Source organism: Stenella coeruleoalba (genome assembly GCF_951394435.1).
Source record: "Stenella coeruleoalba genome assembly, chromosome: X".
NCBI lineage: Eukaryota > Metazoa > Chordata > Mammalia > Artiodactyla > Delphinidae > Stenella > Stenella coeruleoalba.
Window position 1 is genome coordinate 58,650,757 of NC_137152.1, and position 26,034 is coordinate 58,676,790.

At 40.8% G+C, this 26,034-nt stretch overlaps 1 protein-coding gene across 1 annotated transcript in view; it reads right to left on the reverse strand.

The window, feature by feature from the left end:
- The window catches only part of NEXMIF (neurite extension and migration factor), a gene marked incomplete at its 3' end in the record, with an annotated part of 144,272 nt that extends 121,642 nt beyond the window's left edge, over window positions 1-22,630 (reverse strand). The window contains exon 1 of the mRNA XM_079910228.1: window positions 22,456-22,630. The remainder of the gene's footprint in view (window positions 1-22,455) is intronic.
- Window positions 22,631-26,034: the final 3,404 nt, after the last annotated feature.

Genomic DNA, 26,034 nt, shown 5'->3' on the forward strand with positions numbered 1-26,034 from the left:
TCCCATCTGTGGAAAAACTGTCTTCCACGTAACTGGTCCCTGGTGCCAAAAAGGTTGGGGACCACTACTCTACAGTACAGTTAGAGTGGGCAAAGGAAATGTAAAAAGGAAAATGGAATACAACCCTAAACAAGATGTTGAATAAAGGAAAAGAAAACTAGCTACAGAATGACACATACATTAGGATATTATTTATGTAAATTAAGAAAAACAAACAGGACAATTCTATATATTGCTTATGGATATATAAATTATATGGATGAACACATACCAAATTCATCTGTGCCTCTGTGAATGACTGGAGAGGAATAGGGAACAGAATTTAACTTGTGTCTAGTGTATTATTTCTCTCACTGGAAAAAACCTAAAGCAAACTTTATGTTAAAAATGGTAACAGATATGGGTTCCAGAAGAAGAAGAGAAAAACAGAGGGACTGAGAAAATATTTGAAGAGATTATAGTTGAAAACTTCCCTAATATGGGAGGGGAAATAGTTAATCAAGTCCAGGAAGCACAGAGAGTCCCATACAGGATAAATCCAAGGAGAAATACATAAAGACACATATTAATCAAACTGTCAAAAATTAAATACAAAGAAAACATATTAAAAGCAGCAAGGGAAAAACAACAAATAACACACAAGGGAATCCCCATAAGGTTAACAGCTGATCTTGCAAAAGAAACTCTGCAAGCCAGAAGGGATTGGCAGGACATATTTAAAGTGATGAAGGAGAAAAACCTACAACCAAGATTACTCTATCCAGCAAGGATCTCATTCAGATTTGATGGAGAAATTAAAACCTCTACAGACAAGAAAAAGCTGAGAGCTCAGCACCACAAAACCAGCTTTAAAACAAATGCTAAAGGAACGTCTCTAGGCAAGAAACACAAGAGAAGGAAAAGATCTACAATAACAAACCCAAAACAATTAAGAAAATGGTCATAGGAACATACATATTGATAAATACCTTAAATGTAAATGGATTAAATGCTCCCACCAAAAGTCACAGACTGGCTGAATGGATACAAAAACAAGACCCATATATATGCTGTCTACAAGAGACCCACATAAGACCTAGAGACACATACAGACTGAAAGTGAGGGGACGGAAAAAGATATTCCATACAAATGGAAACCAAAAGAAAGCTGGAGTAGCAATTCTCATGTCAGACAAAATAGACTTTAAAATAAAGACTATTAGAATAGACAAAAAGGACAACACATAATGATCAAGGGATTGATCCAAGAAGAAGATATAACAATTGTAAATATTTATGCACTCAACACAGGAGCACCTCAATACATAAGGCAAATACTAACAGCCATAAAAGGGGAAATCGACAGTAACACATTCATAGCAGGGGACTTTAACACCCCACTTTCACCAATGGACAGATCATCCAAAATGAAAATCAATAAGGAAACACAAGCTTTAAATGATACATTAAACAAGATGGACTTAATTGATATTTATAGGACACTCCATCCAAAAACAACAGAATACACATTTTTCTCAAGTGCTCATGGAACATTCTCCAGAATAGATCATATCTTGGGTCACAAATTAAGCCTTGGTAAATTTAAGAAAATTGAAATTGTATCAACTATCTTTTCCGACCACAACACTATGAGACTAGATATCAATTACAGGAAAAGATCTGTAAAAAATACAAACACATGGAGGCTAAGCAATACACTACTTAATAACGAAGTGATCACTGAAGAAATCAAAGAGGAAATCAAAAAATACCTAGAAACAAATGACAATGGAGACACGACGACCCAAAACCTTTGGGATGCAGCAAAAGCAGTTCTAAGAGGGAAGTTTATAGCAATACAATCCTACCTTAAGAAACAAGAAACATCTCAAATAAAGAACCTAATCTTACACCTAAAACAATTAGAGAAAGAGGAACAAAACCCCCTCAAAATTAGCAGAAGGAAAGAAATCATAAAGACCAGATCAGAAATAAATGAAAAAGAAATGAAGGAAATGATAGCAAAGATCAATAAAATTAAAGCTGGTTCTTTGAGAAGATAAACAAACTTGATAAACCATTAGCCAGACTCATCAAGAAAAAAAGGGAGAAGACTCAGATCAATAGAATTAGAAATGAAAAAGGAGAAGTAACAACTGACACTGCAGAAATAGAAAAGATCATGAGAGATTAAGACAAGCAACTCTATGCCAATAAAATGGACAACCTGGAAGAAAAGGACAAATTCTTAGAAATACACAACCTGCCAAGACTGAATCAGGAAGAAAGAGAAAATATGAACAGACCAATCACAAGCACTGAAATTGAAACTGTGATTAAAAATCTTCAGACAAACAAAAGCCCAGGACCAGATGGCTTCACAGGCGAACTCTATCAAACATTTAGAGAAGAGCTAACACCTATCCTTCTCAAACTCTTCCAAAATATAGCAGAGGGAGGAACACTCCCAAATTCCTTCTACGAGACCACCATCACCCTGATACCAAAACCAGACAAGGATGTCACAAAGAAAGAAAACTACAGGCCAATATCACTGATGAACACAGATGCAAAAATCCTCAACAAAATACTAGCAAACAGAATCCAACAGCACATTAAAAGGATCATACACCATGATCAAGTGGGGTTTATCCCAGGAATGCAAGGATTCTTCAATATATGCAAATCAATCAACGTGATACACCATATTAACAAATTGAAAGAGAAAAACCATATGATCATCTCAATAGATGCAGAGAAAGCTTTCGACACAATTCAACACCCATTTATGATAAAAATCCTGCAGAAAGTAGGCATAGAGGGAAATTTCCTCAACATAATAAAGGCCATATATGACAAACCCACAGCCAACATCATCCTCAATGGTGAAAAACTGAAAGCATTTCCATTAAGATCAGGAATAAGACAAGGTTGCCCACTCTCACCACTCTTATTCAACATAGTTTTGGAAGTTTTAGCCACAGCAATCAGAGAAGAAAAGGAAATAAAAGGAATCCAAATCGGAAAAGAAGAAGTAAAACTGTCACTGTTTGCAGATGACATGATACTATACGTAGAGAATCCTAAAGATGCTACCAGAAAACTACCAGAGCTAGTCAATGAATTTGGTAAAGTAGCAGGACACAAAATTAATGCACAGAAATCTTTGCATTCCTATACATTAATGATGAAAAATCTGAACGTGAAATCAAGAAAACTCTACCATTTACCATTGCAACAAAAAGAATAAAATATCTAGGAATAAACCTACCTAAGGAGACAAAAGACCTGTATGCAGAAAATTATAAGACACTGATGAAAGAAATTAAAGATGATACAAATAGATGGAGAGATATACCATGTTCTTGGATTGGCAGAATCAACATTGTGAAAATGACTCTACTACCCAAAGCAATTTATAGATTCAATGCAATCCCTATCAAACTACCACTGGCATTTTTCACAGAACTAGAACAAAAAATTTCACAATTTGTAGGAAACACAAAACACCCCGAATAGCCAAAGCAATCTTGAGAACGAAAAACGGAGCTGGAGGAATTAGGCTCCCTGACTTCAGACTATACTACAAAGCTACAATAATCAAGACAGTATGGTACTGGCACAAAAACAGAAAGATAGATCAATGGAACAGGATAGAAAGCCCAGAGATAAACCCACACACATATGGTCAACTTATCTTTGATAAAGGAGGCAGGAATGTACAGTGGAGAAAGGACAGCATCTTTAATAAATGGTGCTGGGAAAACTGGACAGGTACATGTAGAAGTATGAGATTAGAACACTCCCTAACACCATACACAAAAATAAGCTCAAAATGGATTAAAGACCTAAATATAAAGCCAGAAACTATCAAACTCTTAGAGGAAAACATAGGCAGAACACTCTATGACATAAATCACAGCAAGATCCTTTTCGACCCACCTCCTAGAGAAACAGAAATAAAAACGAAAATAAACAAATGGGGCCTAATGAAAGTTGAAGGATTTTGCACAGCAAAGGAAACCATAAACAAGACCAAAAGACAACCCTCAAATGGGAGAAAATAGTTGCAACTGACTATTGCAATGAAGCAATGTCAAAGGATTAATGAAGCAACTGACAAAGGATTAATCTCCAAAATTTATAAGCAGCTCATGCAGCTCAATAACAAAAAAAACCAAACAACGCAATCCAAAAATGGGCAAAAGACCTAAATAGACATTTCTCCAAAGAAGATATACAGACTGCCAACAAACACATGAAAGAATTCTCAACATCATTAATCATTAGAGAAATGCAAATCAAAACTACAATGAGATATCATCTCACACCAGTCAGAATGGCCATCATCAAAAATTCTACAAATCATAAATGCTGGAGAGGGTGTGGAGAAAAGGGAACACCCTTGCACTGCTGGTGGGAATGTGAATTGGTATAGCCACTATGGAGAACAAAATGGAGGTTCCTTAAAAAACTACAAATAGAACTACCATATGACCCAGCAATCCCACTACTGGGCATATACCCTGAGAATACCATAATTCAGAAAGAGTCATGTACCAAAATGTTCATCGCAGCTCTATTTACAATAGCCAGGAGATGGAAGCAACCTAAGTATCCATCATCGGATGAATGGATAAGGAAGATGTGGCACATATATACAATGGATTATTACTCAGCCATAGAAAAAACGAAATTGAGCTCTTTGTAATGAGGTGGATGGACCTAGAGTCTGTCATACAGAGTGAAGTAAGTCAGAAAGAGAAAGACAAATACCATATGCTAACACATATATATGGAAATTAAGAAAAAAATGTCATGAAGAACCTAGGGGTAAGACAGGAATAAAGACACAGACGTACTAGAGAATGGACTTGAGGATATGGGGAGGGGGAAGAGTAAGCTGTGACAAAGAGAGAGAGTGGCATGGACATATACACACTACCAAACGTGAAATAGATAGCTAGTTGGAACCAGCCACATAGCACAGGGAGATCAGCTCGGTGCTTTGTGACCACCTAGAGTGGTGGGATAGGGAGGGTGGGAGGGAGGGAGACGCAAGAGGGAAGAGATATGGGAACATATGTATATGCATAACTGATTCACTTTGTTATAAAGCAGAAATTAACACACCATTGTAAAGCAATTGTACTCCAATACAGATGTAAAAAAAATGGTAACAGTTGTTATGCAACATGAATGAATTCTAGAGATCTGCTGTACAACATAGTGCCTATAGTTAACAATACTGTACTGTAAACTTAAAATTTGTTAAGTGGTAGATATGTTAAATGTTCTTACCACAATAAAAAATGTTAAGTTTGTCAATTCTGAGTAAAGATCTAGGTGTGTTTGTTGTATTACTGATTCTAAATGTTCTTCAGTATTTTTCTAATCACTCCAAATAAAATGTAAGTCATTTTTAAAAGCAAAATTTGATTATTTCTTTTCCATATTTTTCACAATCTGAAATGTTCATGGATTATTTTGATAAAAGGTAAGTGAATTTAATCTCAAAACTAGGGAAATGGAAAAGAGAAAAAAGTAACAAGACAAAGAAAAATGAAAGAGGGGGTCACCAGGATGAGATACAGAGAGGCTCTTGGAGCCTCAGGAACTTTTGGCCCGAAGCTAACAAACTCTATAAGCCAAAGATTTAATGAATGAACCCATTGCAAGATGGGTGCTTTTGGGTGTTCAATCCCCCATCCCCCACCATATGTATTTAAAACCCTACTCTGTTTCATTGATTTTCTCCGGACAGAAACTTTCAGTGAGTCTCCTCCAACTACCTAGCCTTTCAGGGACAAATTTTCCATCTTGGCTTCCAAGGCGGCTGTTACAACACCACAAATCACCTTCTGCCATCCCTTCTTGAGCCAAACTCCTACTGGTTTCCAGGAATCATATGGGGAATATGGCTCTCTGAATTTATTCCCTCACAGTACTCAGCACACAACATTTCTTAATCTAAATGTCTTACTACAAAAGCTGAACCTGCTGAAGATAAAAGCTTTTCATTTTTCCCCTACTGCCCTTCCCCAAGCTAAATCCTCATCACAGTCAGAAATGCCACTTTATCCTCCAACTCTGAAGAAAGCTCAGTCATCTCGGCTCTTTGCTGCGTTCTGATTGATAATTGAATCCATTTGCTTTTATCAACTCACTGTCTCTTGATTTCCCCCATGGCCCCTTCTGTCAGCCCTTTTCCGGCAGCCGTCCTTGCTTTTTGTGGGCACCTCACAATATATTTTTGAATGGCTCTTCCTACCCTGACCCTCTGCCACACCCAGGAGCCATAGCCTCCCTTGGCTGAGGTAACTAAAGTGCTGGCTCCACACTTAGCTCTCTAAGGGTAGCAATGACCTTGCATCCAGCCACACAATATGCCAGGAAAGCAGCTATAGTCAAAGGAGATATGGATCCCGGGCAACATCAAGTGGAAGGTTAAAGGCTCTGCTGATAAGTGAGGGGGGGTGGGCTGTGAAGGCGAGGGAGAGTGTTAAATGGAATGGATGAGCACAGGCTTCATGTGTTCGGAAGTGAAAGACCCCCTTACCTCACTATTCAAAGAGACCACTGATAGGGCAATCTAAGGGAAGGAATCGGGGCTTGGCCTGTAGTTATCACTCTGTCCCTGATTTACAGTGTGGCTTTGGGAAATTCACTTTAAAGTATCTGAGACTCAACTTCCCCATCTGGAAAAAGTTACCATTGTGGAAACTGTCGCTGTGGAAAAAGACCTAGGAGATTAGCTCTAGACCAAGCCCTCATTTCACAGTTTGAAAACTCTGAGGCCCAGGGAGGAGAAGCAATTTGTCCTATGTGGTCTTCAATATTTACCTTTCCTAAGTCCATGAGGTTGTTTGTGAGGTCAAATGAAATAAAACATAGGAGCCCTTTGAATCCTCTAGAAGAGAGGGTGTATTATTTTTGGCAGCTTTAGTGCCTATGGTCCCTTAACATAACTGTCTCCTAAAGAAGACATACCAATCTTAGTTTTTACTTCCTCAGGACCACTGAACACACAGCTGTCTCTCTCAGCTGGCCATCTCCGCAACAAGCCCAGATAGCAGCTCTCTGCCCTATCATCCACTGCTGCCTCTCCCACCTCAGGCTATCCCAGCTGCCTAAGCACTCCTTCTATCTGAGGGTCTAGAAACAGCTGGTAGCCCTAGCATCCTCCTCTGAGCTCACTGTAGCCAATGCTGCCTTACATTGTGTGACACCCAGGATTTCAGTGCCATAAGTAAAACACATGGAGAAGGGAGAAGCTCATTACTAAGGGCCTTCTAGAGGAATCTTGGGAGTGGAGTCAGAGCAATGCAGACCAGAGAAAGGCTGAGGAAGACCAAAAGGACAGAGGGCAAAATAAAGAGCATACCTAGGATCACACGTTTCCTTTCAGTGCATATTATGCCCAGATGGCTTTTCATTTAAAAGAGTAATTTGAGGGTGTTCTTGTCTAGTATGTGGCTCAGCTGTCTGAGGCAGGCCTCTGGTTTCTTTCTTTTTTTAGATTATTATTGGAGTATAGTTGCTTTACAATGTTGTGTTAGTTTCTACTGTGCAGCAAAGTGAATCGCTATATATATACATATATCCCCTCTTTTTTGGATTTCCTTCCCATTTAGGTCACCACAGAATACTGAGTAGAATTCCCTGTGCTAAACAGTACGTTCTCACTAGTTATCTATTTTATACATAGATGTCAATCCCAATCTCCCAATTCATCCCACCCTCCACTTTGCCCCTTGGTATCCATACATTTCTTCTCTAAGTCTGTGTCTCTATTTCTGCTTTGTAAATAAGATCATCTATTCCAATTTTTTCAGATTCCACATATATATGCATTAATATACGATATTTGTTTTTCTCTTTCTGACTTACTTCACTCTGTATGACAGTCTCTAGGTCCATCCATGTCTCCACAAATGACCCAATTTTGTTCCTTTTTATGGCTGAGTAGTAATCCATTGTATATATGTACCACATCTTCTTTATCCATTCCTCTGTTGATGGACATTTATGTGGTTTCCATGTCCTGGCTATTGTAAATAGTGCTGTTATGAACTCTGTGGTGCATGTGTCTTTTTGAATTATGGTTTTCTCAGTGTATATGCCCAGTACTGGGATTGCTGGGTCACATGGTAGTTCTATTTTCAGTTTTTTTAAGGAACCTCCATACTGTTCTCCACAGTGACCATACCATTTTACATTCCCACCAACAGTGCAAGAGGGTTCCCTTTTCTCCACACCCTTTCCAGCATTTATTGTTTACAGATTTTGTGTTGATGGCCATTCTGACCAGTGTCAGGTGATATCTCATTGTAGTGGTGATTTTCACTTCTCTAATAATTAGTGATGTTGAGCATTTTTTCATGTGTTTGTTGGCTTGGAGAAATGTCTATTTAGGTCTTCTGCCTATTTTTGGATTGCTTTTTTTGACATTGAGCTGCATGAGCTGATTGTATATTTTGGAGATTAGTCCTTTGTCAGTTGCTTTGTTTGCAAATATTTTCTCCCATTCTAAGGGTTGTATTTTCGTCTTGTTTATGGTTTCCTTTGCTGTGCAAAAGCTTTTAAGTTTCATTAGGTCCCATTTGTTTATTTTTGTTTTTATTCTCATTACTCTAGGAGGTGGGTTAAAAAAGATCTTGCTGCGATTTATGTCAAAGAGTGTGCTCCCTATGTTTTCCTCTAAGAGTTTTATAGTGTCTGGCCTTACATTTAGATTTTGGATTTTAGATAATGGATTTAAATAATCCATTTTGAGTTTATTTTTGTGTATGGTGTTAGGGAGTGTTCTAATTTCATTTTTTTACATGTAGCTGTCCAGTTTGCCCAGCATCTCTTGTTGAAGAGGCTGTCTTTGCTCCATTGTATATTCTGGTCTCCTCTGTCATAGATTAGGTGACCATATGTGCATGGGTTTATCTCTGGGCTTTCTATCCTGTTCCATTGACCTATATTTCTGTTTTTGTGCCAGTACCATACTGTCTTGATTACTATAGCCCTGTAGTATAGTCTGAACTCAGTGAGCCTGTTTCCTCCAGCTCTGTTTTCTTTTTCTCAAGATTGCTTTTTCTATTCAAGGTCTTTTTTGTTTCCATGCAAATTGTAAAATTTTTTGTTCTAGTTCTGTGAAAAATGCCATTGGTAATTTGATAGGGATTGCATTGAATTTGTAGACACAAGTCTTAAATGACATATTAGACCAGATAGACTTAATTGATATTTATAGGACATTCCATCCCAAAACAGCAGAATATACTATCTTCTCAAGTGTACATGGAACATTCTCCAGGATAGATCACATCTTGGGTCACAAATCAAGCCACAGTAAATTTAAGAAAATTGAAATCATATTAAGCATCTTTTCTGACCATAGTGGTATGAGATTCGAAATCAATTACAGGAAAAAAACTGTAAAAAACACAAACACATGGAGGCTAAACAATATGCTACTAAGTAACCAAGAGATCATTGAAGAAATCAAAGAGGAAATTTAATAAATACTTACAAACAAATGACAATGAAAACATGATGACCTAAAACCTATGGGATGCAGCAAAAGCAGTTCTAAGAGGGAAGTTTATAGCAATACAATCCTACCCCAAGAAACAAGAAAAATCTCAAATAAACAATGTAAACTTACACCTGAAGCAACTAGAGAAAGAAGAACAAACGAAACCCAAAATTAGTAGAAGGAAAGAAATCATAAAGATCCGAGCAGAAATCAATGAAACAGAAATGAAAAAAAAGAAACAGTAAAGATCTATAAAACTGAAAGCTGATTCTTTGAGAAGATAAAATTGATAAACCTTTAGCTAGACTCATCAAGAAAAAAAGAGAGAGGACTCAAATCAATAAAATTAGAAATGAAAAAGAAGAAGTAAAACTGACACCACAGAAATACAAATCATCCCAAGAGACTACTACAAGCAATGATATGCCAATAAAATGGACAACCTGAAAGAAATGGACAAATTCTTAGAAAGGTACAACCTTCTAAGACTGAACCAGGAAGAAATAGAAAATATGGACAGACTGATCACAAGTAATGAAATCAAAACTGTGATTAAACATCTTCCAACAAACAAAAGTCCTCTGCTAATAAAGTGAATTTTCAGAAAATAAAGGAACTCCATTCAGGGCATTAGCTGCATCCATTTTAGGCCTCCATTAACCAATGGTGCTCAGTGCTGTATGATATCAAAGTCATACCTGAGGGTAAAATGGTAGAGGTGAGAATCAAAAAGGAGAGATTAGTCCACCTACCTGCTTTCCATCATCTCTCAGTGGTTGGCTAGAAGTGACTTGTCCTTGATGAATCATGAGTCATTGGGGTCAGAAATATCATGACATTACCACCTTATCTAAACAAATGGGTCTTTCCATTTATTCAGGTGCTAAATATATGTACGTGTAGCTACCACAGCATTGTTAAAATAGGGCAAAAACAGTGGCTTATAGGAAAAGGGTGAGATCAATGGCAAGGAAGGCTGATTCCAGGTTCTCTTCCCAGATCTGTATAACAGTATCCTGGTCCTTTGGCCCCTCTGCTTAACTAGTGATCATTGTCTTCAAAATTAAGTGGTGTATTTGCAGCCTTCTTGAGAGACAAAGTAACAAATCGGGATTTTGGTTGCTCCCACTATATTATCTCCATATCTCTGAGTAACAAACCAGGAACAAAGAGTAACAAACCTCTTCCCCACAAATACACATATGGAAGGATCTAGGTGAGCCACGGTCCTGGATTTACAACCTATACCTTGACCTTGGGTTATAAAGTATGCCTATCTCTCTCTTTACAGCCTAACTTCCAAACTGCGTCTCCCTCAGATGAGTATGCATTTTTGTGTAGCTTTAAGTCAAACCACATAAATCTGAAAAACTCATTGTAGCACTGCACAATTCCCTTTCTTTCACTTATTTAGCCAAATGGTTTTACTGTGTCATTTATGAAACATCTTAACATGTCAAGGCCACAGCTTTACAAATATAGGATTTGCTATGGGAAAAGGCAATGTGACTTATATACCATACATATAACATATATTCAATAGACAATGGGTACACCTCTTCCCCTGCTGAGAGATAAAGTACATAGGCAGTCCATAAAAGCAAACACTCAAAAGATGTATTTCCAAATATAGAGATCCAATAAGGGAAAATGTTACTGAACTACCCCTAGGGGAAACTGTGAACACTGACTCTACATTAAGGACACTTCTACAAGTCTAAGCAAAGAGAGATTTGAGAAGGCAACAGTTATGCCAGTGCACAAAGAAGCTGTGTAACAGGGTCTACTGACTCTCTAGGCCTTGGACAAAAAAAGTGCCAAGTCAACACGGAGCTCTGTGAAGGACAGAGCTCTTTCACAAATGCTCCCAACTGGCTGAGCATGCTGGAAGCCTCAAGTATCAGAACACAGGGGCCACCAACATGCCAAATAAACCCTAGATTCTACAAATCAAATGAATACCCTTTTCATAACCTACTCTTTTCTGTTAATATTTCTTCAGTCAATGGTTACTTCAGTCATGGAGGTGGAGTTTGTTGCTATGAATAAACAAACTTCTTCCCAATAGGGGAGAATTTCCCTTTAACCAAATGGAATGGTATAGGAATCTGCAACATGTCACCCCATCTCTCTTACAAAGATTGAGAGGAAGAAACTTGGTTAATACTATGCTATAGTTTCTATCAACTCTACTGGGTCGATAATGTCCAGTTAAGTTCCCTGTACCCATATCTCTGTAGTATTCATAGCACCTCAGGCTTTGGAAACAAACCCCAGCCACAGACCTCAAATCCAATAACTAGGTCTTTGTTGTATTCTACCTGTGCCACAGTATCTAACCCCAAACCTCAATTCTTATCGGACCAAGCTCCCTTCCCCACCCCTTGTCTTCCTATGACAGTGTTCTATGTATGTGTTGTCCAATATGGTAGCCACTAACCACATATGGGTATTAAGCACTTGAAATGTGACTGAATTCCAACCCCCACCTGGAAGTAATGAGAAGCCCTGCCCTCCAAGTGTCAACAGAGGCTGAGTGGGGAACCTGAACTTCCACTTCCACCTGGCAATAACAAAGGCAGCAAGCACACTCCCTTCCCCTGCTGAAGCAGTATCAGAAAAAGTTAGCTAAAACAGAAGGTTTAAATAAGATCCAGAGTCTCATAATGTACTACAAAAATGTCCAGGTTTCTGTTAAAAATCACTCATCATACCAAGAACCAGAAATATTTGAAGCTAAATGAAAAACGCAAGCAAATAGCTGTCAAAGCCAAGATGACAGAGATGTTAGAATTATCTGGCAAAGATTTTAAAGCAGCCATGATAAAAATGCTTCAATAATCAATTACAAACACTCTTAAAACAAATGAAAAATAGAAAGTCTCAGCAAAGAAATACAAGATATATGGAAGGACCAAGTGGAAATTTTAGAAATGAAAAATACAATAACTAAAATTCTTTTAGAAATCTCAGTATGTGTGCTCTACAACAGAATGAAGAGGACTGAGGGAAGAATCAGCTAACTTGAAGATAAAATGATAGAAATTATCCAATCTGAACAACAAAGAAAATTAGATTGAAAAAAAAATGAACAGGGTCTCAGGGTCTCTGTGGGACTATAAATAAATATCTAACTTTCCTGTCATTATAAGAGGCCTGGAACAATAGGATAAAGAAGGCAGGACAGAAAAAGTATTCAAAGAAATAATGGCTGAAAACTTCCCAAGCTTAGCAAAAGACATAAACCTACATATTCAGGAAGCTAAGAGTATTCCAAACTGGATGAACCAAAGAAATCTATGCCAAGGCACATCAGAGTCAAACTTTTGAAAACTACAGACATTTTTTTTTAAAAAACTTGAAAGCAGTGAGAAATGATGTCTTACTAACAGGGGAAAAAACAATTCAAATGACAGCAGATTTCAGAAGCCATGGAGACCAGAAGGGAGTGGCACAACCTTTTTCAAGAGTTGCAAGAAAAGAACTGTCAACTCAGAATCCTATATGCAGTGAAAATATCCTTCAGGAATGCAGGGAAAAATCAAGAAATTCTCAGATGAAGAAAAACCAAGAGAATTCACTGCTAACAAACCTGCACTAAAAGAATGACTAAAGGAAGTTCTCTAAACAGAAAGAAAAATATAGAGGAAGGAATCTTGAAACCTCAAGAAGGAAGGAAGAATAACAGAGAGTAAAAGTAAGAGTAAATACAATTGACTTTGCTTCTCCTGTTGAGTTCTCTCAATTATGTTTGACAGTTGAAACAAAAATTATAACACTGTCTGATATAGTTCTAAATATATAGTGAGGAAATATCTAGGACTATAATATTTTAAATGAGGGAGGAGAAAAGGACTTAAAGAGAGGTAAGGTTTATTTAAACAGGTAAAATGTTGATACTAGTAGACTGTGATAAGTTGTGTACAGGAACTCTGGAAAACAGTTTTGCAGTTTCTTAAAAAAATAAACATATACGGGCTTCCCTGGTGGCACAGTGGTTGAGAGTCCGCCTGCCGATGCAGGGGACATGGGTCCGTGCCCCGGTCCAGGAAGATCCCACATGCCACGGAGTGGCTAGGCCCATGAGCCATGGCCGCTGAGCCTGTGCTTCCAGAGCCTGTGCTCCGCAACGGGAGAGGCCACAACAGCGAGAGGCCCGCGTACCGCAAAAAAATAAAACCAAAACTAAACATATACTTACCATATGACCCAGTTATCACACCCCTGGGCATTTTCCCTAGAGAAATGAAAACATGTTCACACAAAAAACTGTACACTAACCCGCACAGCTTTCTTTGTAATAGCAAAAAACTGGAGACAACCAAAATGTCCCTAACATGTATGGTTAAACAAACTGTGATACATGCATACCATGGAATACTGTTCAACATTATAAAGGCATGTACTGTTTATACAGAAGACAACTTGGATAGATCTCAAGGGCATTATGCTGAGTGAAAAAAGCGAACCTGAAAAGGTCACATACTCTATGACTCCATTTATATTAACATTTTTTGAAGTGACAAAACTATAGATTTATATTTTAAAAAGACTAGTGATTGCCAGGGGTTAGGAATAGTGGAGGTGAGGGGGGTGAGTGTGACTATAAAAAACAATAAAGAGATAGCACAAGACAGATCTTTTCTGGTGATGGAATAGTACTTTATCTTGATTGTGGTAGTGGTACACAAATCTACACATGTGATAAAATGACACAGAACTAAACAAACCCATTGTTCTAATATCAAGTTCATGGTTTTGGTCTTATACTATAGTCGTATAAGATATAACTATTGGGGGAATTGGGTAAAAATTACACAGGACCTCTCTGTCTTTGCAAGTTCCTGTGAATCTATAACTATTTCAAAATGGAAAGAAAAAAAATCAAGTCACTGTGGTAGCCAGAGTAATGACCCTCCAAAGTAGGGTCATTACTATAATCTGTGAATATGTTAGGTTATATGGCAGAAGGGGAATTAAGGTTGCAGATGGAGTTAAGTTTGCAAATCAACTAACCTTGAGATAGGGAGATAATCCTGTACTATCCATCCAAGTAGACCCAATGTAATTACCGAGGTCTTTAAAAGTGGAAGAGGGAGGCAGAAGAGTGAGAGTCAGAGAAGGAGATGTGACGATGGAAGCAAGATTGAAGTGATGCAACGTAAGGAATCAATCCACCATTGCTAACTTTGAGAATGTAGGGGGATCCGTGAACCAAGAAATGTGGGCAGAATCTAGAAGCTGGAAGACAAGAAAATGGAGTTTCCCTTACAGCCTCCAGAAAGGAATTCAGCCCTGCTCACACCTTGATTTTAGCCCAGGGAGGCCTATTTCAGATTCCTGACCTCTAGAATTGTAAGATAATAAATTTATGTTGTTTTAAACCACTAAGTTTTTGGTAATTTGTTACAGCAGCTATAGAAAACTAATATAATCACCAACTAGGAGTTAAAAACTAACCCACTCAAAGATGGACAACTGGCTTTTTGCAGAGTACATTCAATTCATTAGTCAGAAGTCAATAACTAAGGACTAAAATCTTGAGTCAATGGTCAACACATCATGGCTAATGCTATCTGCAATTCCACATCACCAATGATATCAATGATAGAAATCTTGCCTCAGAATTGCAGGGAAAAGAAACATGTTACTCCCTATTAAATGGGGCCTGCTAAGCCAATGCAGCAATAAGAACAGAAACATTTGTGCCATGGAGGCTGGAAATCTTGTCTCAACTTAGCTAGAGGTAACTGTTTGGTAGGGAATTTCCTGCTGTATTAGAAAAGAGGACATTTATACTTATTTTCTAACAGGGAGAGTGTAGAAATAATAGAAAAATGCATTAAATTAGAAAAAGGGTAAGGTAAATTAATAAAGATGGTAAAAAGACCCAGCCAGAAACAAAACTAATTTTCTATAAGACAGGAGAATCTGTTTTATTCTTTTCTCTTCCCCAGTATCCCAGTGCTTAGCACATAGTAGATGCTCAATAAATGTTTGCTGAATTGAATTAGAAATGATCATTAATAGATCCATCCAGATTTAGAATTCCATTAGCCCTCATACTCTGCCATACCCCAAACTGCTAAGAAAAGAAGCAAAGAGACAGGCAAGAAACATTTATTCATGGACAGGAATACCACATATTCCTACCATCACAACTGCATGGCACAGATGTGACATATATTCATGTTTGCAGAGGTTAAGGAGCTTTGCCTTTAATATATGATGTTAGATCTCCAGGATGGCTAATACTGCAAAAGGCCCATGAGTCCCAAGGGTCGTCCTTATGAAGATATCTGGACACCACCTCCCTCTCTGGCTCCATCACTGTACTTAACAATCAGTGCTAACAAGAGCTTCCTATTTTTGTCAAGGCCACTGGCTAAGAGGAATATATAGAGATAGAGCGAGAGATGAAGAAGAGAGAGAGATGGGGGTAGGTAAGCATGAGTGAGCTTTTATGTAATGTATTTTATATATTAATAATGAACCTGTAAAGGGTGAGTGCTGAACAGACATTTTTAAGAATCTGAAAGTTGACAAGTCAAGGATTTGGAGAAACTAGACTTGACTTGTTTTTGGTGAGAATAGTAATGTCAAAATGAGTGTAAGTGACTCTTTTTCATAATAAAAAATGCCTGTGAAGGCTAATCAGAAAAATGCTTATAACAGTAGCTGTGAACCACAAGTATACTAATAACAGCCTTTTTTGGAAGAGTCATTTTCATGTCTTCCGTTTCAAGTTACCTTGACCATGACAGCCATGTGACAGGAATTACTGTAACAACTGGGCAAAGGCTAGTGCAGAGGTTTTTAACTCACAATGCATGGTTGGACTTTCTGAAAGTGTATGAAAGTGTCATATATTTAAATGAGCACGTTTCTGAAGAGAGAATCCTTGGCATTCATCATATTTTCAAAGGGGTTCATGCCAAAAAAAAAAGGTTAGGAACCACTGAGCTAGACAGTGATGGCCTACTTTTTCTACTCCCCTACTCAGTAAAGCTCTTCTTCAGAATGTGTTCCAGTTATTTAGTAACTAAAGAGACAGCAGGTCTCTGTTCAAGCAAGTTGCTGAGACCTGGTCTCTGGGTTAATAAATCACATGGATGCCTGGAATGACATGGCAAATATTGGAAAGGAAGACAGGAAGAATTTATTAGCACCACAAAATTTAAGTTACTGTAATAGGCAGGAAAGAAAAGATCACTATTGACATTTTGACTCAAACAAACAAAATCCACATGTGGATTTCACTTTTGGGGTCATCCCCCTGCCACCCCACCAGGTTCTGGACAATCTCCCAAACCCTAGATATCAGCTGACAGACATGTGTTCAGGAAATGTGGACTCATTTTAACACTGGCCTAAGTAAAGCTCAGTTATGAAGAGGAAGCTTGAAAACATTTGTAAAAGCAACTCTAAATGGCTTCACATTTTCTTCATGTCTACATTATTTCCTTTTCCATAGCAAGCCAGATTTGGCCTGTGGGCCATAGTCTCTTTTGACTCTAACCCTAGATCAATGAAAGCCAATCACAGACACTTAAGACTGGAAGGCAGTTTAAAAAGTAGTGTTGTCCATTCCACAAAAGGCAAATGGAAATATACATAATACAGTAAGTCCCGTACATACAAACGAGTTCCATTCCGAGAGCACGTTCGTAAGTCCAATATGTTCGTAAGTACAACAAAGTTAGCCTAGGTACACAATCGGCTATATAGTACTGTACTGTAATAGGTTTATAATACTTTTCACAAAAATAATACATAAAAAACAAACAAAAAAAGAAAACATTTTTAATCTTAGAGTACAGTACCTTGCAAAGTACAGTAGTCCAGTACAACAGCTGGCATACAGGGGCTGGCATCGAGTGAACAGGCAAGAAGAGTTACTGACTGGAGGAGGGAGAGGAGGTGGGAGATGGTAGAGCTGAAGGATCGTCAGCAATAGCAGATGGAGGGCAAGCTGCAATTTCACTCATGCCTGACGTTGATGGCACAGGTTCTGGTTCCTTGTTGGATTCAATTCTATCTACCCTCTTGAAAAAACGATCCAGTGATGTCTGGGTAGTAGCTCTTTTTTTCTCGTCGTAGGTGACACGGTAGCACTGGATTGCATTCTGAAAGGTTGCTGCAACCTTCGTGTACCATTCTAGGTCTGGGTCCTGTGCCTCAAAACTAACAGTGCCTCCTCAAATAAAGAAAATTCCCTTGCCATTTCCTGCTTCGTGAATCTCTTCGGTTCTTCAGTTACTTCTTCCTTTTGTCTCTCTCAATTATTTTCACTTTTGTTTCCATCGTTATCACCTGCCACTTCTTAGCAGTACCAGCTACATCACCGCTGCTTTTACGCTTGCTTCTGGACATCCTGGGCTTGAAATAAAGACACTGTACTACTGTACTCTATATAGTACTGTACAGTAAAGTACACAAAAGGACAACCACTTGTAGAGGATGCATGCACGTGACAATGTACACCAGACACGTGAACTAACTTACGTGATTGGACATGCGAACGCATGTTCACATCTTTGAAAGTTCGCAACTTGAAGTTTCGTATGTAGGGGACTTACTGTATATGTAATATAAATATGTATATTAAAATTTTATTTGTATATTTGACAAGACCACATGCAAACTATTCTGGACAGAGATTTACCTGTGTACTTCTCAAAACGTGTTCTAAAAAGAAACTAACACAATATTGTAAATCAACTATACTCCAATAAAAAAAATTTAAGAAAGGAAGAATTCAGGGAATTCCCTGGAGGTCCAGTGGTTAGGACTCTGTGCTTCTGCTGTAGGGGGCCTGGGTTCGATCCCTAGTCGGGGAACTAGGATGCTGCATGCCGCATGGAATGGCAAATAAATAAATAAATAAAATAAAAAGAGAAGAATTCACACCTCAATTGGTACCACCCTCTTTTGTCTTAGAACTACTATGGTCAGGATGATCTTTCTAAACCTAAATGCCTCCTGATATGTTTTAAGCTTATAACCTATTACCAGTCTTTCATGAAAGTAAGATCAGCCACTCTCCAGCATGCAGACAACACCTCTGTGTGTGTGTGTGTGTGTGTGTGTGTGTGTGTGTGTGCACAAATGCATTTTGGAGGGATGTCTTTAGGCCCAATAATCCAATTCCGTCAAGCCCAAAGCCTGAATCATTTCTGGGATTTTACCTCCAGAAAGGCTTCTTAGCTAGGAAAAAGACAGACTGAGCTGATTAGGGACTATGACACCTTCAAAGCTCATGCAAGTTTTACAAATATAACCATCTCCCCAAATCAAGAAGCACAGTTTGATTTAAAGGTGACTTATAGTTAGGGTGACCATAGAATTTTTTTGTCCAAAATGGGACAGTTGAGAGTGAAATAAGTATGCTGGGACAACAGGTATAAACCACAACATATGACCATCCTACTTACTAGGATGCTTTAACTTAGAGGAAATGCTTTAACTTCCCCCAAACAAAATGAATCTCTATGCCTTTTGTCAACGGAAGATAGCTTGGCACTACTCTAGTAGTCAGGCCCACAGTATAATCTTGGTCTCTAACCTCTATACCTCCTCAGGTTAAACATTAGGAGCAACTTCTTGCTCAGGCTGGCTGTGTAATACTTAAAATGGGCTACTGAGGGAGAGAGGTATAACTTTTAAATGGGACTTTGGGGTGTTTGAGAAAATAGTAGATAATTGCTTATGTCAAAATCATCTTACTGAGGATGGAGAAGATGACTTATTGAAGTTTCTTTTAGAAAAATTAAGATTATGTGCATAGTAGTTGGTCCTGAAGACATCAGTCCTTTTTCCACCAGAGAACAAGAGAGGGAAAGACATCAAGACATAGTGCTTACCTATATAAAATGAGACCAAAAGGAACACATTCCCTAGCAAAGGGTTTGGAAAAAAAGAAAGTATTCACTAGAACTGGACTTAGGAGCACAGAAACTGCAATCAATGATTCTTTGGTTAGGCTAGTCCGTCTCCTAAGCAAATACTTCTGTGAGACTGGGATCTCCACCGTTGATTGTGTCAGAAAGCCATGAGCATATGTGTTTAAAATCCAGCCCTTATCACTTTTCTCATCTCTCTTTTCCCACCTCCTAAACACAGGCAACACCACCACATTTTTAGCTCTCTCTGCTCACTAGGTAGTTTACAGGTAATCAGACAATTGTGGAAAAAAAGGAAAAGGGAAGAGAGACAGATTGGGTAAAACAGAGAGAAAGCGGCAGTGTTCTGCACTTGTTTGACTTTGGCAACAGGGTGTAATAGGTTTGCTTGTGTGTGTGTGCGTGCGTGTTTTAAAATGCATTGATGCATCGAATATTTATTCACTGAACAGGTTGATTTATTTAACAGACTTGACATATGTCAAATTCTACCATGTGCTTACATAATTGTTACCCATTTATCAGAGCTTTTATTTAGCCAAATATTTGTTTTAAAAGCATTTTCCTTTAAATGACTTTCTCTAGCTCACTGCACAATCAATCCGTGGTTCATTTTAATTATGTTATGTTATGTTACATTGTGTTGTGTTAACAACAGCTATTTGGTGGAGGTCTCTGAAATCTAATCTTCCCAGGGCCATTTCATCTCCACCCAAAATCTATTTCTTTTTACCCAAAATCTATTTCTTTTTTCCCTCATAATAAATTTTTGGTTAAAATCACATCATAGGGAACATTTTAACAATATGTACGATGTCCTTTCATGTTATGCTATCTTACACTGTTGACTCCCCCCCAAAAAAAGCAGTTTCTCATCATACTGTTAAAATCACAGATCTGAATATTGTTAACCTAAAAAACTGGCTATAAGGACAAAAGGATATGTTTTTTTTGTATGTGAGTGTGTGTCTGTGGGGTGTGGAAGGGCAGTTGGGACAGCTAGGGGAGAGCTGTGGATAATTAGAATAAGAGAAAGTGAACAGAATCAAATTTCAAGACAAATTTTGTTGAATCACCCTACTCCATCTGAACACATGTGCACAAAGAATTATATTTTTTCAACTCAAATGCATGCAATTTATCTAGGTTCTGTGGGAGGTAAAATATTGGAAGGTATTTCCAAGAAACAAAAATGTCTAATTACTAGCTGCCATGCCTAGTTTGAGTTCCTCTATTGTAAATATGCCATTTGCAAAAGCAAGAGGTTTGTTTTGACCTCCCAGGTCAGGGAGTATGGGGACTAGTAGAGATGAGGTGTGGGAAAGAGGAAGGGAAATCCCACCATCACACAAGTGAATCTTTGACCTAGTAAGTGACTACGTTTTTGTTGTTACTGTTGGGTAAAATGTCCAAGTCTTCCAGAAATTAGACACTGTAATAAAAATGTACCAGCCCAAATTTAAATTGCTCACTAGACAGATGGTTAATTATATTCACAGCCACATATTTCACTGGGATAGAGTTTCAGACACTCAGCCAGTTTTATTTGATTAGCCGGTTTCCCAGTTAATATGTAAAATGACAGTTACTTAGGCCTTTTTTGTTCCCTTCTAAAAATATGTTTTAAATAAGTGTAAATTCTCCTCAGCCATGAGAACGTCATGGCTGTAAATAAAACGTTTGGTCATGTTACCCTATGTGTAAAAGATGTAAGGGAGATTCATTCCCCGAAACCCAAATGATCTCTATAATTCACAAAAAACCATGGAGCACCTTTGCTCACCAAGCAAAATATCTCGGCAACTATCAGCACACCCTGCTCCTCCACCAAAAACAACCAAGGAGATACTCAAATCCCAGGTTAAAGTGCTTTAGATGCTTTTTAAAAACAGCCCTGGCAGCCCTACACACAAATCATGTCTTTTCAGATAACAGTGTAGAAAATGGAATGTTAGGAAAAGGCCACAGAGCTAAGTATATTGCTGTGCACAGAATTCAACAATATGCTGGGAGCCAAAACCCAGAAGCAAAATACGAAACCCACTTATTCCAAAATGCAGAAGCTCAAAGAAAATCAAATGTGCTGGTGTCGAAATGGGTATGCCAATTTTTTTTTTTAACTTCTAAAAAAGACAGAAAACCTTGAGCGGGTTATTCGGTCCCTCACGGATCAGACAGACAGAAGCAGTCATGCTGAAACCACTGGATTCCTCAGCAGAACGGCGCCAACTCAGCGGCGCGTTTTCCACACTTTCCCGGAGCCTGGCCCCGCTCCCCGAGCGGGCTCGCGGCCTCCCCGCCCCACCGGGTGTGCGAGAGCGGAGCGGACGTGTGCTGCGGGGCGCGGCAGAGCGAAGCGCCAGAAGCCACGCAGGAAAGCGTCGATTCGACTGCCACCGAGAGCGGGAAGGGGCCGCGGGCCAATTATGCAAAGGTGACAAGCCGGGTGAGGCTCGGTAGGCCCCCAACTTAGACCCGCCCGCGGCCTTGGTCGGGTGGCGCGTGCTCAGGGGCGCTCTGTGGTCGCCAGGGCAGCCCAGCGCGCACGGGAGCCGCCGGCGACCGCGCTTCGCACCTTTGCCGCTTTGGCCCTGACGCCCGGTCGCCGCCGCCGCGTGCGTTTGCCCGCTCCCGCCGGAGCGTGCAGTGTTAGTGCCCGTTCCCCAGACAGGATCTCCTGAAAGCCGGCCCGAAGGGAAGCGGCACTAAGCTGGCCCCAGCCGCCCGGCTCTGAGCCCGGCGGCTCCAGCCCGCTCGTTTCCCCTCCCCCCCACCCCCACCCCACACACGCCGGCGCAAGCACAGAGGCCTTTCCTAGATTGCAGTGCCTGTCAGGGCTAGCCGGGATCTCTCGCCCTCGCGGCCTCACTCCCTCGTATACAGACACACGCACGCCATTCTCACACAGACGTCCTCCCTTCTGTTTTCCCTTCCTCTTCTCGCTCGGCTTCCCCCAATTCGTTCCACCCCCTGCCGCCGCCACCCTGCATCAACCGGGAAGCCGGCGAGAAGGCCAGGGGGCTGGATGGCAGCGCTCATACTCACCTCCCGGGCCGACTCCCGAGGTGCACGCTGCCGGCGGGCTCAAGCAGCGGGCGCTGGGGCTAGAGCAGCCGCAGTCAAGGCTGGGCTGCCGCCGTCGCCGCAGCTGCTCGAGCTGCCCCCGCCGCCGCCGCTGCTGCTACTGCTGCCGCCGCCGCCGCCGCCTCTGCCTCAGCTCCATGCGCCGGGCCCGCCAGGTGGACGCGACTGTCTCCCTCAGGCGCCGCTGCTGCGGCGATGCTAGATGGCTTCAGAGCTATCAGGTTCTGGCCCTGAAACTCAGCGCCTCAGCGGCCGCCGGCTGCTCCTGGAGTCGGCTCTCAGCATGCACCTCCGCTTGCTCGGGCCGGAGCTATCTCACTAGCGGGCTGCGCGCGCGGCGCTGGAGCCTTGCTCAGTGCGGTCGCTGTGGCCGTCCGCGGGAAGGAGAGAGAAGGAGGGCGGCTGCTACTGTCGCTATCGCTGTTAAAGCTATTGCTAAATGTTGCTACTGCTGTGGCGGTGGCTGCTGCTGCTGCTGCTGCTGCTGCTGCTGCTGCTGCTGCTGCTGCTGATGCTACTGGTTTTCCTTCCCGGGTTCTCCCCCTGTCTCTTGCCCACTCCTCCCCCCCCGGCCTTTCTCCACCTCCTCCTCCTCCCCCTTCTCCTCCCGCGCCGCTTTTCTCAGAGCCTCTGCGGGCGCTGCCTGGTCTCCTCTTCTCCCCGATCTGCCTCTGCCCATTCAGAAAGGTGCCCAGAGTGGGACTGCCTCGGCTGCCACCATCGCTATTGCCCCTGCCATTGTTTCCTCCAACAGGGCTGTTCTTGCTGGACGCGATCCCCCCTCTACCTCCCTTCCCCACCACAGCCCTCTTTTTTTCCTCCCGTGCTCTCTTTACCCTCTCTACGGTCCCTTCCCATGTGCCCCCTCCCACTTTGTCCGTCTGTCCCTCCCTCCCCTCAGGCGCCCGGGAGCGCGCACTGCGCGGCCACCTGTCATAAAGGGCGCGCACCCCCTTCCCCACCCCCACCCCCCACCCCGCATTCTTGCAGCCAGCCCAGTCCACCGCGCCAGTGATGCGTTCCACCCCCAGCAGACACGCAGCTGGACATCACTCTCCCACGCCTTTTAGGGTAGTTATGTGTACCGAGAGGGCGCTCTGAAGTTTGGGGAAGAATATTGCAATGGCTTCTTCCACCAAGCGTCTAACCATTCAACCTCTACCTACCCTTAACTTCAGAGTCTAGGCCCCCAGTAGGGTGGGTTGTGTTGGAAGGGTTGGATGAAGGGACATTCCCCAGAGAACTGGAGAAGGGTGAGGGGATTTTTGGAATAAAGAAGGAGAGAAGAAGGAAACGTGAATGTGCCTGGAAGGATATGGGATGTGCCTGACTGCTGTCATAGAGAAATCCCTTAGGTGGTCATTTTCCTTCAGAATTCCTGGGAACCCAACAGGAAACAGCAAGGGATTTGAGAGCAACTTAGAAGGGACCATTCAGCACTCCTGGAGCTCTGGGTGTAATGTTGGGGCCTAATCCCCTGAGTCACCACCACTAGGAGCCAGGGCAAAAGATGGAAAGGCTAGTGCTAGAACAGAAGGGGTAAAACTAAGCTACTTTGTGTGCACTTGTTCCAGCAAGCCATTACCACAGCACAGCTTCTCCAGTCTGGCAGGGCCCAATTTCAAATTTATCTGCTGCCACAGCTGCAGCCTCATTTTGCTGCCAAAGCTCAGGCTTTGAGACCTGTTATGTGCAACTCTCACAGTCACCCTCAACAGAACCTCTATGGCCTGTCACATAACCCTTCCCCAGAAATAGCACAGGTTGGGAGGGGTCTGTTTCCCTTTCCCTGGCAAAGTATGAAATATCATACTTCTAGATATCTCAGTGCCAACAAGGTCTGGGTTGCCTTTTCAAGTTTGAGGCACTCTCCTTGGGTCTTTCATCACTGAGCAGTAAACGGGGCCCTTTTACAATTCCTCATCTCCATGCCTTCTGTTTTGCCACTCCACCTGCTTGAAACGCTCTAGTCCTTTCTCCTCATTTTTTTTTTTTACATCTTTTTTGGAGTATAATTGCTTTACAATGGTGTGTTAGTTTCTGTTTATAAAAAAGTGAATCAGTTATACATATACATATATCCCCATATCTCCTCCCTCTTGCGTCCCCCTCCCACCCTCGCTATCCCACCCTGCTAGGTGGTCACAAAGCACCGAGCTGATCTCCCTGTGCTATGCGGCTGCTACCCACTAGCTATCTATTTTACATTTGCTAGTGTATATAAGTCCATGCCAGTTTCTCACTTCGTCCTAGCTTACCCTTCCCCCTCCCCATGTCCTAAAGTCCATTCTCTAGCAGGTCTGTGTCTTTATTCCTGTCCTGCCCCTAGGTTCTTCATAACCTTTTTTTTTTTAAGATTCGATATGTATGTGTTCGCATATGGTATTTCTTTTACTCTTTCTGACTCACTTTACTCTGTATGACAGACTCTAGGTCCATCCACCTCACTACAAATAACTCAATTTCATTTCTTTTTATGGCTGAGAAATATTCCATTGTATATATGTGCCACATCTTCTTTATCCATTCATCTGTCGATGGACACTTAGGTTGCTTCCATGTCCTGGCTATTGTAAATAGAGCTGCAATGAACATTGTGGTGGTACATGACTCTTTTTGAATTACAGTTTTCTCAGGGTATATGCCCAGTAGTGGGATTTCTGGGTCATATGGTAGTTCTATTTTTAATTTTTTAAGGAACCTCCATACTGTTCTCCATAATGGCTGTATCAACTTACATTCCCACCAACAGTGCAAGAGGGTTCCCTTTTCTCCACACCCTCTCCAGCATTTATTGTTTGTAGATATTTTGATGATGGCCATTCTGACTGGTGTGAGGTGTTACCTCATTGTAGTTTTGATTTGCATTTCTCTAATGATTAATGATGTTGAGCATTCTTCATGTGTTTATTGGCAATCTGTATATCTTCTTTGGAGAAATATCTATTTAGGTCTTCTGCCCATTTTGGGATTGGGCTCTTTGTTTTTCTGATATTGAGCTGCATGAGCTGCTTGTAAATTTTGGAGATTAATTCTTTGTCAGTTGCTTCCTTTGCAAATATTTTCTCCTATTCTGAGGGTTGTCTTTTCATCTTGTTTATGGTTTCCTTTGCTGTGCAAAAGCTTTTAATTTTAATCAGGTCCCACTTGTTTATTTTTGTTTTTATGTCCATTTCTCTAGGAGGTGGGTCAAAAAGGATCTTGTTGTGATGTATGTCATAGGGTGTTCTGCGTATGTTTTCCTCTAAGAGTTTTATAATGTCTGGCCTTACATTTAGGTCTTTAATCCATTTTGAGTTTATTTTTGTGTATGATGTTAGGGAGTGTTCTAATTTCATTCTTTTACATGTAGCTGTCCAGTTTTCACAGAACCACTTATTGAAGAGGCTGTCTTTTCTCCATTGTATATTCTTGCCTCCTTTATCAAAAATAAGGTGACCATACGTGCATGGCTTTATCTCTGGACTTTCTATCCTGTCCCATTGATCTATAGTTCCGTTTTTGTGCCAGTACCGTACTGTCTTGATTACTGTAGCTTTG